Raw genomic sequence first — 13,517 nt, forward strand, 5'->3', positions numbered from 1 at the left:
ATCAGGACCTTGCTTGTCTGTTTAAATTTGAGTTACAGTTAATGTTCCTGGAGGTGAAAAGGAAATGATGCCTTTCCTTTCCTGCAGGTGTGTTTCTCCCTTGAGGTGATCTTGCTGTGATTTTTAAATCAAGGAATGGTGTGTGTGTGTGATTTGCCTGGGCTTCTAGATAGGGAGGCAGAAGAAAGGACAACTCGCCTACAAGTTGCAGCTCGGTAGGCGTGGGCAGTTCTCATCTGAGGACATTTTCCCATTATAAGGGAGTGCAGACGTGTGGGAGAAAAGACTAGCCAGAGATAAGGTTACCCAACTGCCTTTTGGTGCAGACAGACGCCGGGCCACTTGGAGGGTATGCCGGGCTGCATCGCGTTGGGGCTCAGCTCCCTGGCCCGCGTTGCCTCCCTGTCATCTTCTCAGATGAGGGAACCTTAGTCCGAGAGGCTCCGAAGCCTCTGCCTGCAGGGGTCGCACTAGGAGCGCGGCCCGCCCCCTCCTCCCCGGCTCCCGCCCCCGGCCCCGCCTTTCTCGGGATCGGCCCCCGCCCGGTCGGGCCCCTCCAGCCTCTATGCGCAGCCGCCGCCAAAGCCTGGAGAAGTGGAATCTCGCCGGCGCCGCTCCCTGCGCGGGACTCGCGGAGCGGCACTGGGCATGCTCAGTCTCCGGAGCCCGTCCAGGTCTCAAGTAGGAAGCTCGTGCGCTGCACCCGCAGCTGATTCTGGCTCTCCTGGCTGGGCGAGACTGGAGCAGAGCTGACGGGCGCCGGAGCCGAGGCGGACGCCGCGCGCACCGCCGGTGAGCCCTGCTTTCTCCTTTGCTTTTGCCCTGGACCCCGGGGCTGCCCGGGAGTGCTGGTGAGAGACCCGGGCTGCGGCATCGGCATCGGCGAGTGGCTGCGCGTAGCACTGGCGGCTGCTCCTCTCCTCCCGGCCCCGAGGGCTGCGCGGCCACTGCCGCCCGCCCAGCCGCAGCCACAGCTGCAGCAGCTGCCACCGCATCTGCAGCGGGCATCCGCTGCGGAGTCCCGTGCGCCCTGCGCCCGCGCCGCAGGGCCGGTGGCACGGCGACTGCGGGCTCACTCCTTGACTCCATCCCTCCGGCTTCTCGGCGCCGTCTTTTCCTCGGCAGCCGGGGGTCGACAGGGCCTGGGGCTGGGGAGACAGGGTTGGAGGGGGTGCGCCGGGATAGGGGCTGCGGAAGGGAAAAGTGAGGGTGGGCGCCGCGGGGAAGAGCGCACACCCCCTTGCCCTGGCACCGGCCTCCGCTGTGCGGCTGGGGCGGTAGCGCGCTCTTGTCGGGGAGTTGAAGACCCGGCTGGCTTCTCGGGGGTTCAGAGCCTGGACGCCGCGAGATCAAACGGGGAAAAGTTCATTTCTCCCTCGGAGGCGGGGAGCGTTTTAACTAGAAAATGGCTGTGCGAAGGGGACCGAATCAGGGAAGCTGGTCTTGAAAGCCACTCTGCTGCCCGCCGGGCGGAATGGAGGGTTGAACGCTAGAAATGACATTTGTGCTAGGAAAACATTGCTGGACGGGGATAGGGAAGCGGGGTCCCATAGGAACAATGAAAGGTGATCTTGACGTAGGCGAAGGGATCTAGAACTGAGGGGTCAGGGGCGAAAGGCCGAAAGAGCGTGGGGCTTGAATTAAAAAATTAATGAGAAATTGGAGAAATCAGATTTCGAGTTGTGGTCGTTTTGTAGTCAAGCTCTGCTCAGTTTAAGCCACGACTGTCACAGACTGTAGTGGATGGACTGAGTGGTTGGGGAGGGCCAGCATTAAGGTCAGTGTCCGAAGCTCAGACAAGACTGGACCCAGTTTTAAGAAGTCCCTCAGTCACCCGCTTTATGTTGCGCCTGATGACTTAGGTAAAATATTTAAAGGGTTGTCATAAAATGCTGCCAGCAGTGGTGTTTGAATTCCAAGAAATGAGGAAACTTTGTGAGGTTGGCCTTGGTTTGACATTTGTTTTAACATTTCACTGATTTAAAAAGCAAACAGTGGCTTTCCTGATCCATTGTTCTGGTTTTTGTCCCTTAAGTCTTTGACTACCCCCCCACCATGGTTTTAAAATCTTGTCCTCAAATGGCTATGACAATTAAGAATATCTGAATTCGTGTAGCAGACCTTTCAGGAAGGGGGATTTCTTTATGAACTTAGGTAGCCGCTTTGTTGTGTTTTTAGTTTGCTTGAAAGCAGTATTTACTCAGCAGTTGTTTATTGTAACTTGCAGAGTCCTGGAAATGGCACTGTTTTGAAAACAAGGCATTGGTGGAGAGGATGGGGAACCTCCACGCTGGGGGAAATGCTGAGAACACAGGTGGCGGTAGAATACAATGGGCTTGTAGTTGGAACTCCAGGGAGAAAACAGATGCAAAATTTCTGTAGCTGTCCCTTGGTCGTGAACTTATTGGATGACCCCGAAAAATCATTCAGGGTCTTTATAAGCTGGGTTTGGTCTAGATGCTTGCTCAGAACTTTTGAGAAAGGACTCTAAAGTTGAGATCCTTTTCCAGGGAAGGTGTTTTTAACATACTTTCATTCTCTCTTCAAAAGGATACTTTTAATTAATAATTCACCTGCAAGGAGTCAGCACAGTCCCACTTTCTAAAACTTTTATAAAGTGGTAGTAGAAAACTCAGTGCGCTGAAGTGTAAAATACTGGCGTTTTATAGATAACTGGAGTAACCAGAATACTGACTGAAAAATTATTTAGGGAAAGACTACTAAATGGTGTAAGAATCCACATGTACAAAGATAGAATACTGTAAGCTGTTAACTCTTTTTTATGTCATGTTTCAACTTTTTAATGACTATTTTCTTTCCCTGCCAACAGAGAAACAAACATTGAATTCCACCCCCTTTTTCTTTTTTATTAATCATGAATCAATCAGGAATTAATACTTGAAAGGCTTACCATTATACTAAAACAGTGTTACGCTGATTACCCTGATTTCACAGTATCTAAATTTATCTTTTAAGAGAAATGGAATGTTGTGTTTCTATACCTTCTTCAGTTATGCTATTAAAATAGCCAATACCCTGCTGATATAACACCTGAAGTTTTCCAGGGGCATAGGACAGACTTTTAGGAGAGTATTGTAAGAAAGTATTACTAGTTATGGAGGTGATACTTATTTTTTTGTTCCATGTTAAGGAAACTAGCGTTTGTTCAATACTTACTGTGTGTCAAGTCTGATACTCAGCTTCTTACATATATTATCTTATGTGTCCGTATCTTTGACATAAATTTCAGCTTCCCAAGAAAAATCCCTCTGAGGAGGGGGGCAGTCCTCTGCTTGCACAGCAATAGAACTTGAAAGTTTCATCTCATATGAGACTAACTTCAACTGGTTTCATTATTATTCAGTAAGCATTCGCTTCTAAAACATATTTGGTTTGTTATTTAGAATTAGATTTGATTGGAACAGCATGTCTCAAATGATTTGAATGTTTTTTAGAAGCTTCTGTGCAGATTTAAAAAACTGTTTTATGTTCATTTGTCTTCAGCAGTGTTGTACTACCAACAAATAAACTTAAGGAAGTTAAGCCCAGATTACCCATTTTAATTGTACGTATTAGTGCATATTCTGCGTGTTGACATGTGTTGATGGTGTTTCTTTTGGTTGAAATGTTTTGTCACAGGCAGAGGGACAGACTCTCCACTTTAGATAAAGAGTCAGGTGGGATTTGGTGGAAAGATCTCCAGCCAGGGACTCCCAAGACTTATTTCTGGGCCAGGGGTCATCCGCTACTTAAATTTACTCTGTAGCCTTGAGAAAGTCAGTCCACCTCTTTGGGTCTCAGTTTTCCTATCTGTAAAATGAAGGAGTTGCAGTAGAATGCACCCTCTGGGCTTCTGTTGGGCCTTCTTGTCTCAGTAAAAGGATCTGTGATGCAGCCATTTGAAAAGATGGGACTAAGTCTGGCCTGTCGTGCTTTGTGGAATACCTTTCCTTTTTGGCCAGTTCCTACATCCCTTTTAGTTTTTAATTTGTCAAAGAATGGTTGGCATAAAATTAACTCTGTGATGCTGCCAAGTTTAGGTAGGAGATAAGTTAATGCTTGATTTGGGTAAAGCTGTTTAGATACTTGAAACAGTTTTATAGCATCTTCTGAGGGGAGATTCTGCTCTTGGGCACTTAGATCATCTGAGAAAGAAGCTTCCTCTGGGGCTGCAGAGGAGTGTCCTGTGCCTTGGTTGCTAGGGCCCACCCACGTAAAATTTTGGCAAGCTTTTCCCCATGTCCGTGTGCTGTCTCTTCAGCTCTTGACCAGAAATGCAGCCCTTGGCCTCTGGAATAAAATTAACATTATTTCATGTTAGTGTCATTACTCTTTTGAGCAGGTGCCCATGGTTGGCTGCTGCTATAGCAGGAGTGATAGCTGTTGGAATGCACCTACGTGAACTTTTTTGGGGGTGCTGGGGCAAGCTATGATGATGGGGCAGAGAGCCAAGGAAACCTATCCTATTTGGTATTTGCAGTGTATTTTGCTTTTTTGTTTTTCTTTTTTGTATTTTGCTTTTAAGATGCTCACAAAACTCAGCCTCATTAACCTTTGAGGCAGGTGATGAGAAGCCAGAGTTATCAGCATTTAAATAAGTGATAATAAGTAGACAGTGAGTCTACTGCTTCTGATCATAACCGGGCTCTGAGATTGCTGGGCCCCTGGTAGGAGTCGGGCAGTAACTCCCAACACCAGATGAGAGCTGGAAGAGAGGAGGCACACGGAGGGTGGAAGATCAAGTCATCACAATTTGACAAGAAGAAAGAAGCCCTGACGGGTTTGAAGGTATTAGAGGCCATTGCGTGTAGTTACAGGAGACATTTATTTTCTACACAATCTTATTTCCATAATATTTGAATCTTAGCTAGTCTTCTAAGCATTGAGCAAATGCTCAGACAGGCATCATTTTTATAATCAGGAAAAAAGTGACTGTATCATTGATTGGTATATAAAATTTGCAGGTTCATATGGACAATGATGGAAACAATGAATGGTTTGGAATTACGGATTAGAGTTTTTCTTCATTGTTTGTTAATGATTTGATAGTGGTTATAAATAAAGCAAACCATTCTGTCCTTTGTCTCTTGGGGAAATCGTGCAAAATTTTGTCCGCTAGGTAATAATAGGTTTTTGAAGTGTAACTCGACTGGAAAGTATGCTTCAGGAATGCTTGGAGTGGGAGGAAGCGTGGTTTTTTTTTTTTTTTTTTTTTTTTTTCTTTTTCCTTTTCAAGTTGACTAAAAAGAATGCACTTTTGGAAGTGAGCTAGGAGAAGTGTGCTTTTAGAAGGATGAGGTTGAGGAGAACCTGCAGAACTCCAGAGAGTGATGGGGAATGCTGTTGTTGAAAAAAGAAGGCTTGGCATTACTAGTGGTGTGGAATGTAGCATTTCCCAAATCGCTGCCCTATGAATCAGATCTCAGCTTCTACACAATTTATAAGTAACTGAGTGTCTAATACACGCACATCACAGTGCTAGGACTGCTGTCTGTTGGTGATGTTTCCTCCATCCTTATCCAAGTGATAATGATGACCATGTAGTGAATATTTCATAAGTGTGTTCCAATAAAAAGATGTGTTGTTTTCTCTGGGATTATACCATTCTGTTAGGGGGTAAGATTTCAGATATGAATTGATGGGAATATTTTTATTTGGCAGCTTAATGGTCCATGAAATTGATCAGTCTGGGAATCTGGGCCTGAGATGGAGAGAGCTCTACCCTCAGGATGAAGCTGAGTCGTGGAGACTGGGCCAGACTGGAGCTTGTGGGTGGGCTGATGGGGCCTCTGGGCCTTCCAGGAATGTCAAGTCACTGGAACAGACCCAAGGTCTCAGGAGCTGAGAAGCAGCTAATTTTGAAAGTGCTCTGGGAACCAGCAACTATTTTTGAATTATAGCCCAAGAATGACAAGGAAAGCATCAAGATGAAAGATGAGTTTCTGAGAGAGCAGAAAGGACAAGTGACTGAAATGTCAATTTTAGCAAGCAGGGCCTCAAAATGACAGATCTTGGTGTTTGTTTCATCGCGTGCAGGCCTCTTTCTGCCAAAATAGCACGCTTTAGCAATTCAGGGTTGGTGATTCTAGGAAATGCTGATGGAGTTAAAGCCACAGAACTAAGATTTGTGTTATAGCCAGTTTGGTTTGGACCTCTGCTGTATCATGCCCTCCAGGATGGGCCTTGATAAAGCACTAGAGGAAGTTTACGAATAATTTACTCATGGAATTCGTATTATTCACCTTTAGTCTGAGTTGCTGTTAGGGGGTGGGGGGTGAGTAAAACAAAACAAAACAAAACAAAACAAAACAAAACAAAACAAAACCAAAAACCCTGCAAATTATTTCTGGGTTTTAAAGAGTAGCTTAAGGAAATAGGTAGTAATGTATTTTCAGATAATACTTTAAAGATCTGTGCTTAGTACTATTTGGATCTCATTGGTCATAATAATAATGTATGATTAATATTGTGGAACTCTTACTTTGTGCTAGAGCTTTGTAGCTTTTACCCTATTTAATTCTTACAAACCACTGTGGTGCTGTTCCCATTTTACAGATAAGGAAACTGAAGTCCTTTTCACTAAAGGCTACACAGTGAACACTGATGCTTGACCTGGAACTGTAATCAATACAGAGGAGTCCATGAGTTGTTGAGGAACTGACAGGGAGAAGTAACATATTAATTAAGGGCAAGCTCTGCCTGCTGCTATAGAGGGAACATTTCACTTAGTCTTTTGGGGTACCTCCTTTCTTCTCCTTTTATAGGTGAGGAAACTATGGTTCAGAAACATTAAAGGACTTGCCCAGGCTCTAAACAAAGCCTGTATTCTTCTTCTTCACATCACAGCATGAAACTTTCCTAAATTCAGCCTTTGGGGAAAAAGGTGAAATTTTCATCTTTCCTCCATTTTCAAAATGGACATTAATCTGAATCTGCATACTGAGTGGTGGAGCTGTTGCCTCTCGGTTATGGCTCCAATGTGCATTTCTTTCCTCTGAACACAAATTGAGTAGTAGGAAAATCCAGATATAATTTCTAAATATGTTTGAAACTAAGGGTGGCTGTGTTGAATCTTTCTGGGCAGATGCCAGTCTAGGATATTTCTGCTATAAATAAAATGCACCAGAATCTGATTGGTTGTCACATGCCAATCAGGAGGCAGCATTGGGGTGACAGAGGCCTCTGGTGACTGGAGAAAGTTGATGTGAGGATTTCAGAGCTTCTCCAGCAGCCCTGAGGCCGACTTGAGGCTTCTGGCTACTCGAGTGATGGGTCTGGAGTGAGAGTGGTGGGTGCCTCTTCCTGGTAGCATTCTGCATGCTCCTGGTTAATGGCTCTGTTCTTACCTTCTGATCTTCATTTGGTTTCCCAAGTAGACCTTTGTCCTGGGCAAGAGTCAGTCAGCACACCCGCCACACTGAGGATCTCGATTTGCTGGGCAGTACTGTGTGTCAGTGGAAGTTATGAATAAATAGAATTTCCTTAGCATGAGTTAGGTTTCTTGAGCTGATTCACTATTGGGTGAATGAATATAATTGGAATTTCTGAGCAGGGCTGAAGCATGGTCTGGACTCACAGTGAGCTTCAGAGGGGTATAGATACTTCAGGAAACACTGATTCAACCTCAGATTCTGACCAGAGGCTCTTATCCTCCCCGCTAACCAAGCTTTATTTATTGATAGCTTTTCCAGATCACTAGTGAAGACAGACATGCATTCAGTTGGGGTCGCCCAGAAAGCTTGGCTTCATTTGCCCATGCCTTTGTTCAGCAAATGGTTCCTGAGCAATGCTTTGTGCCAGGTACGGTGTGAAGTTCAGGAAGATGGAGAGGAGTGTACCAGAGCATCTTCATCAGGTGCTGCAGTAGGGGCACGCGGGTGAGGCTCTGAGGGGATGGAGAGTCGGGAGCCGTACAGAACAGGAGTGGTGGCAAAGGACTGCTGTAAGCCCCACTGCGGAAAACCCTTCAGCTGTCTCCTTTTCCATGTTTCTCTGACTCAGTGGAACTGGTGTAGCCTGCCATCCGACACCTAGGATTTGCTGCTGCTTCTAGAAAGGACCTAGAGATTTGGCCTTGAAATGTCTATGGCTGTGGTTCTCAGAGGGGGCAGTTTTGCCCCCCACCCCGGGAACACTTGGCAATACTCTCTGGAGACATTTTTGATTGCCATCATGGTGGCATCAAGTGGGTGGGGACCAAGGATGCTGCTAACTCGTCCAAGCGCAGGACGGGCCTAGGGGTTACCTAGAGGTTCGGTGGTCACAAGCCAGACTCTCAGGATTCCAGTACTGCTCTGCAATTCCATAGCCACGTGGTCGTGGATGTCACAGTTACATTTGGGCAACAGAATTACACGGCCCAAGTTTCCTCACGGTGTGGTTGTTATGAGGATTTCATGGGTGAATGAATGATAAGGGCTCACAGCAAAACTTGGCATAAGGTAAGACCTTAACAGTTATTATTATTTTTAGTTTCAAGCAAAAACTTTAGCTTTTGACTCTGAAGAGCTGGAATTTAGTTTGGAGAATCCAGGATAGCCGAGCAAACCTGTGGCACCACCTCTCAGTTTGCTTTGCTGTAAGAATTGCGCATTGTTTTTGTTTCTCTGGTTCCTTTTTGTCCATGGCCTTTATTTCCCACTGTTTCCATCTCTTGATTCTAGGACTTTCGATAGCTTTGCCTTTCATCCTTTTTTTTTCCCCCCAGGGATCCAAATTTATGCCTTTAATGAACCTTCCCCCTAGAGGACTGGGAAATATATTTATGATTTTCCTTAGCTCTGTCTATTTTGGGAATGGTGAGAAGACGGGAAGCAGGTCAGGGGAGACGTTGCATTACTTCCTGATCATCACAGCTCCCTTCTCTATAAAACTCCGTGCAGGGTTGAGAGGCAGGTGGTACTGCCTGCTGAGTAACTCTTCCCTCTGCGCCCACCAACTCCACCCCCAAGTTAGGTGCCTGCTGTTTCCAAAATACCCTGTAATTAGGTCACAACATTATCTGCCTGTTTGAAATCATTTCTAAAAATCAAAGCAAAGACTCTGACTGTCTCAGTGCGATTTGCAATGTCTCTGTCCTCTACTTAGGGGCTTTGCAGAGTTGTTCTGAAAACAAAAGGAAGCAAACTTGTTATCTCAATTAGGTGGCAGTCTCTAGGCAGTCTGTGGCCTAGAACTGTGTTGTATTTTCACTTGCAAATATGCTCAAACCATGATCCTTTCTGACTTTCGGCAAGGAGACGAGCTTGTGGACTCCACTCTACTCAACAGATCAGATTTACTTTTGAATTTTCATAACATGATTTACTTTTAAATGTTTTTTTTTTCATTTGGTGTTTTGAATGGTATTAGCAGACTAGAGAAAAATTAAATTCAGTTGATAATAGCTATCTAATTCTTTCCCCACGACACAGTCCTCTCTCCCCCGAATGAGAGCAGTGGCCTCTCGGTGGCCTCCTGGCTTGTCCAGCTCCATTCATTCAGTTTGGCTTCCCAGGCTCTGGGCGCTGTTCCAAAGGATGTACATGGAAACTGACCAGGACAGCCACTGCCTCTGCCTGCTCGACGCTGTCGGTCTGTAGGGAAAGACTGACAGCTAAACAACTAACTACGGTAAATGTGATGTGTACTACCGGAAGCATTCATTGCTTCCCAGACCAGCACCTGCCCTGGCTGGGTGTGGGGTGTGCGTCAGGCAAGGCTTCCCAGGAGAAGGGATGCTCAGTCTGTCCCACTGCACCCCTGGTGCCTCCGTCTCTACAGCTGACTGGGACGCCCTGACTGCCAGCCATTTCTGATAGGGTGCCTCCACTTTCCTTCCCATCATATCGCCTCTCACCTAGGAGTCTGCAGCTCCTTCTTCGTGGCCTCTCCTTGTTCTCAACACTGCCTCCGAGGTGATCTTTTGAAATGTAGGGGTCTGGGCACGTCCCAACCCTCAGGGCTCCTTGCTGCCCTCTGGAGGAGCTCAGCTCCTTGGCGCTGCACCTGACCCCTTTCATGATCTGCTGAGCTCTCTGTCTTGTGCTGAGCTCCAGCCTCACTGTTCTTACAAGGTGCCAGGTTTTCTTGGGCCTTTTATCCTGTTCCCCTTGTCTGCAACCATTCTTACCATCTGCCTCTTCTTTACCTGCTTGACTTTTTTGCTCCTCCTTCAGGAAGTAGCTTAATCATCATCCACCTCAGTGTGTGTCAGGATGACCCGAGGGCTTATTAAAACACACATTGCTGGCCCCACCCCAGAGTTTCTGATCCCACAGGTCTTTGGTGTGGCCTGATGCAAGTTTGCACTTCTAACAACTTCCCAGGTGATTTTGATGCTGCTGGTCTGGGGACCTCACTTGGAAGACCACTGGGGTACATAGTCACCCGGGACAGGGTGACTGGCTCGTCTTGCTCCCCCAGTAGACTCCTTACGCCCACTTACAGCCCGCCTTTGTTGTCACACAGGGTTGTAACCATTTACTTCCCTGACTCCCCTCCTCAGCTGCTAAGTTCTCGAGGGATATACTGTGACTTCCTGATCATTGTGTTCCCAGTGCTTAGGAAGTCCTGGGTGCTTGATAAACATTTGTCAAAGAATGAGTATATGAATGGAAAAGAATTTTATCATTGGAGGCTTTGATAAATATGCCCCAGGATATTTTCAGCATCTAGTTTTCCTGAGAGTTTATCCCCGATTATGATGATGTTAATGGGTTGGTATGAGTTAATGTAAGAGCTGGTTAACTTTGTGGTTTTATGTTCAAATTCTAGAGAAGTCTAAGGGAGGGGCTCACTTTAAACCCATTATTGTTTCCGGAAGGACTCAGAAATACATAGTCTTCTTATAGTGGCTCAGTATGAAAATATGTGTCCACAGGAAATGCAGATGTCATTTAATTTAGCAACCACAGCATAAGCATGGCCTCTTTATTTGAAATAATAAATCATATTGAACCCAAATTAAATATAAACAGATGTGTAAGTAATCATTTCTCCAAACCAGAGGGAGGGATAGCCAGAATACCTCATTTACTTACTCATTCTGCAAAAGTTTATTAAGCTCTTACTATGTGCCAGTGGGCCCTGAGGGTATGGCACTGAGTACCACGCTCTGCTGTCTTCGTGCGAGAGGTTATGAAGAACATGGAGACGGGGATGTGATGCAAAGTGCCTAGCAGGTATTTGGTCCTAGTAGGTGACTACTGAGCTGTTTCCTGAGTGGCAGTAATTGGTGGCCATGTCGAGATCATGACATGGAGAGGAGCAATTTCAGGCCAAGAGAATGGTGCAGGGCCTCACTTCAAAGCATCTCTTTGAAGGCAGGGATAAAGTAGGAGTTTGGGATTCACAGATACACACTACTACATATAAAATAGATAACAGCGACCTACTGTATTACACAGGGAATCGTATTCAGTATCTTGTAATAACCTATGATGGAAAAAGAATACATGTATGTATGTATGTATAACTGAATCACTTTGCTGTGCACCTGAGACTAACATAACATTGTAGATCGACTATACTTCAATTAAAAAACAAGGATAGTCAAGGAATACATTAGAAAAAAATCTTTTCAAGGAGCCCTGATGTTCCTGTAGTCCCAAAAACTGGATTGATGTCGCCTTGTTATTGTGCCTGCTCTTCTAGGCCTCGGCTTCTAACCTTCCTCCCATGTCCTCGAAAGCACTGTTCCCCAAAGTGATTGGAAACTCAAGTGGTTGGGAATACATTGTGAATAAAGGTTTCTGCCGTTAAATTCAGAAAGCTGCATCTACCCACTCTCCCCAGCAACATATTCAAGACGTCCTGCTGGAAAGAGGCTAATTAACTTCATTTAATCTAGCATTGGCCTGTGGGTCCATTTTGCTCAGTTTCTTCTGAACTAGTGTTTCTCCGTGCGCGCCGTGGACAGCCAACTGTAAAGGTCCTGCTTTGCGTGCACCTAGAAGAACAACTCACGCGAGGCAGACTGCTCTTTGTTCACCCCCCAGCAGCTTTCTCATCTTTGTAGAGGCCGTAGCATCTTTGGTGGGGACAGGATTTCTCATACTGGTTTTGCTCATGCCTTGTGCTCAGTTGAACAGTGCCACGACTTGAGGCCAGAGATCAGTTGTGTTTAGAGCCCGAGAGGTCATTGCTCATTCAGTGCATTCAGGGGAGGAGCTGGCTATAATGCCCTCGAGACTCAAGCCATTTCTGCACTGCTTTTGCCTCAGTGAGTGAATGGAGAGTGGTTTTTGACCTGAATTGTTCAAATTATGACTGCATTCTGTCTTCTTTTGGGTATCTAAACAGTGCCTAGGAGGTCAGCTGACTCTAGGTGGAAGGCGGGAGAGAGGAGTGACCTGCTGGAGTGGCTGAGGGTGAGCATTAGGGATGAGAAAAATAAACCTGGGGGTCAGGCTTGGTTAACACTGGACTGGGGTTTTCCTGACATTTTAGAATCTGAATCCCAATGTAAAATACACACACACACACACACACACACACACACACATTGGCTTTTAGATTTCCTTTGTGTTGAGATGTGTTTAGTTTTGGTCCTTCCTGAAGTCAGAGCAGGTGGGCTAGGTCTGTATCTTTGAAGAGTCTTATTCTCTGACCAGTCTGGTTCTTGTTTGGCACAGAGCCAGGAAAGGGTCTAGGTGGGGTGAGCTCACTGAAAATTTTCATTTGAGGAAGAGCCTGGGATGAGTCTTTTTGAGAGAATATTTATGTGGGGAGAATAATCAGAGTAAAAGGGTGTTTGGTTCAGTTGTCAGGGATGGGAAGAAGCTCCTCTCCTGTGCTGCTGATTTTTTGTGCTTGGGGCAGTTTCTAGAAAGTTGAAGCAGCACTTCACTAAACAGAGGGTTAAAAGAAGCTGCAGATGTAGATGGAACAGCCCCCTAAACCCTCCACCCAGGGAAGAGCCAGGAGTGGAGCACTGGGGAGAATTAGGGCTTGGAGTCCCTTGGGGGTTCCTTCTGGTTCTGGGAACTTACACTTTGAATTTGCAGTGATTAGTCTTTTTTGGTCCCCCTTGTCAGTGTCCTCTTTTCATGGCATCGGCACTTTCCCTGAATGAGACAGGAGATTTAACGTGAAAGCAGATAAGTTGGATACCATGAATGTGGTCAGGACTTCCATGTCTTCAACCGTCTATTACCTCGAAATTCAGGGGTGAAAGTCTCCGGCATTCGAATTAAATATATTCCCATGATTTGAGCAGAAAGTGTATGAGCAGCGGTGCAACAGAAGTAACGCTCCCCGCTCTTATTCATGAGACTATGCAACTGGGTCAGTGTCGTTTTCTAAAAATGTCTCTTCTTCCAGGACTTGGGGTTATTTGTGCTAAAATAAATAAAGGAAGTCTTGCATTCCATCAACTTACGTATAATGGTCTCCCGATCAAAGTCATCTCCTGCTGACTCGAGTTTTATTTTAGCTTAAATCATTTTCCTTTACTGGTATTAGATCCTGCTGTTATGTGTATATTTTACAAGCTCCAAGTAGAAACAAGAAACAAAAATAAGATGTGGCGTTTTATT

At 45.7% G+C, this 13,517-nt stretch overlaps 1 protein-coding gene across 16 annotated transcripts in view; it reads left to right on the plus strand.

The window, feature by feature from the left end:
* The first annotated feature begins 571 nt into the window (after window positions 1–571).
* APBB2 (amyloid beta precursor protein binding family B member 2) overlaps window positions 572–13,517 on the plus strand; it is a 332,397-nt gene continuing 319,451 nt past the window's right edge. For 12 of the 16 annotated variants that reach the window (XM_074348754.1, XM_074348757.1, XM_074348760.1 and 9 more), the window contains exon 1: window positions 575–792. The gene's annotated coding sequence lies outside the window, so the exon portion shown is untranslated. Of the gene's footprint in view, window positions 793–13,517 lie in introns of all 16 variants that reach the window. The other 4 variants (XM_074348805.1, XM_074348824.1, XM_074348829.1 and 1 more) reach the window with 3 other exon arrangements.

This window comes from Camelus bactrianus, chromosome 2 (genome assembly GCF_048773025.1).
Source record: "Camelus bactrianus isolate YW-2024 breed Bactrian camel chromosome 2, ASM4877302v1, whole genome shotgun sequence".
NCBI lineage: Eukaryota > Metazoa > Chordata > Mammalia > Artiodactyla > Camelidae > Camelus > Camelus bactrianus.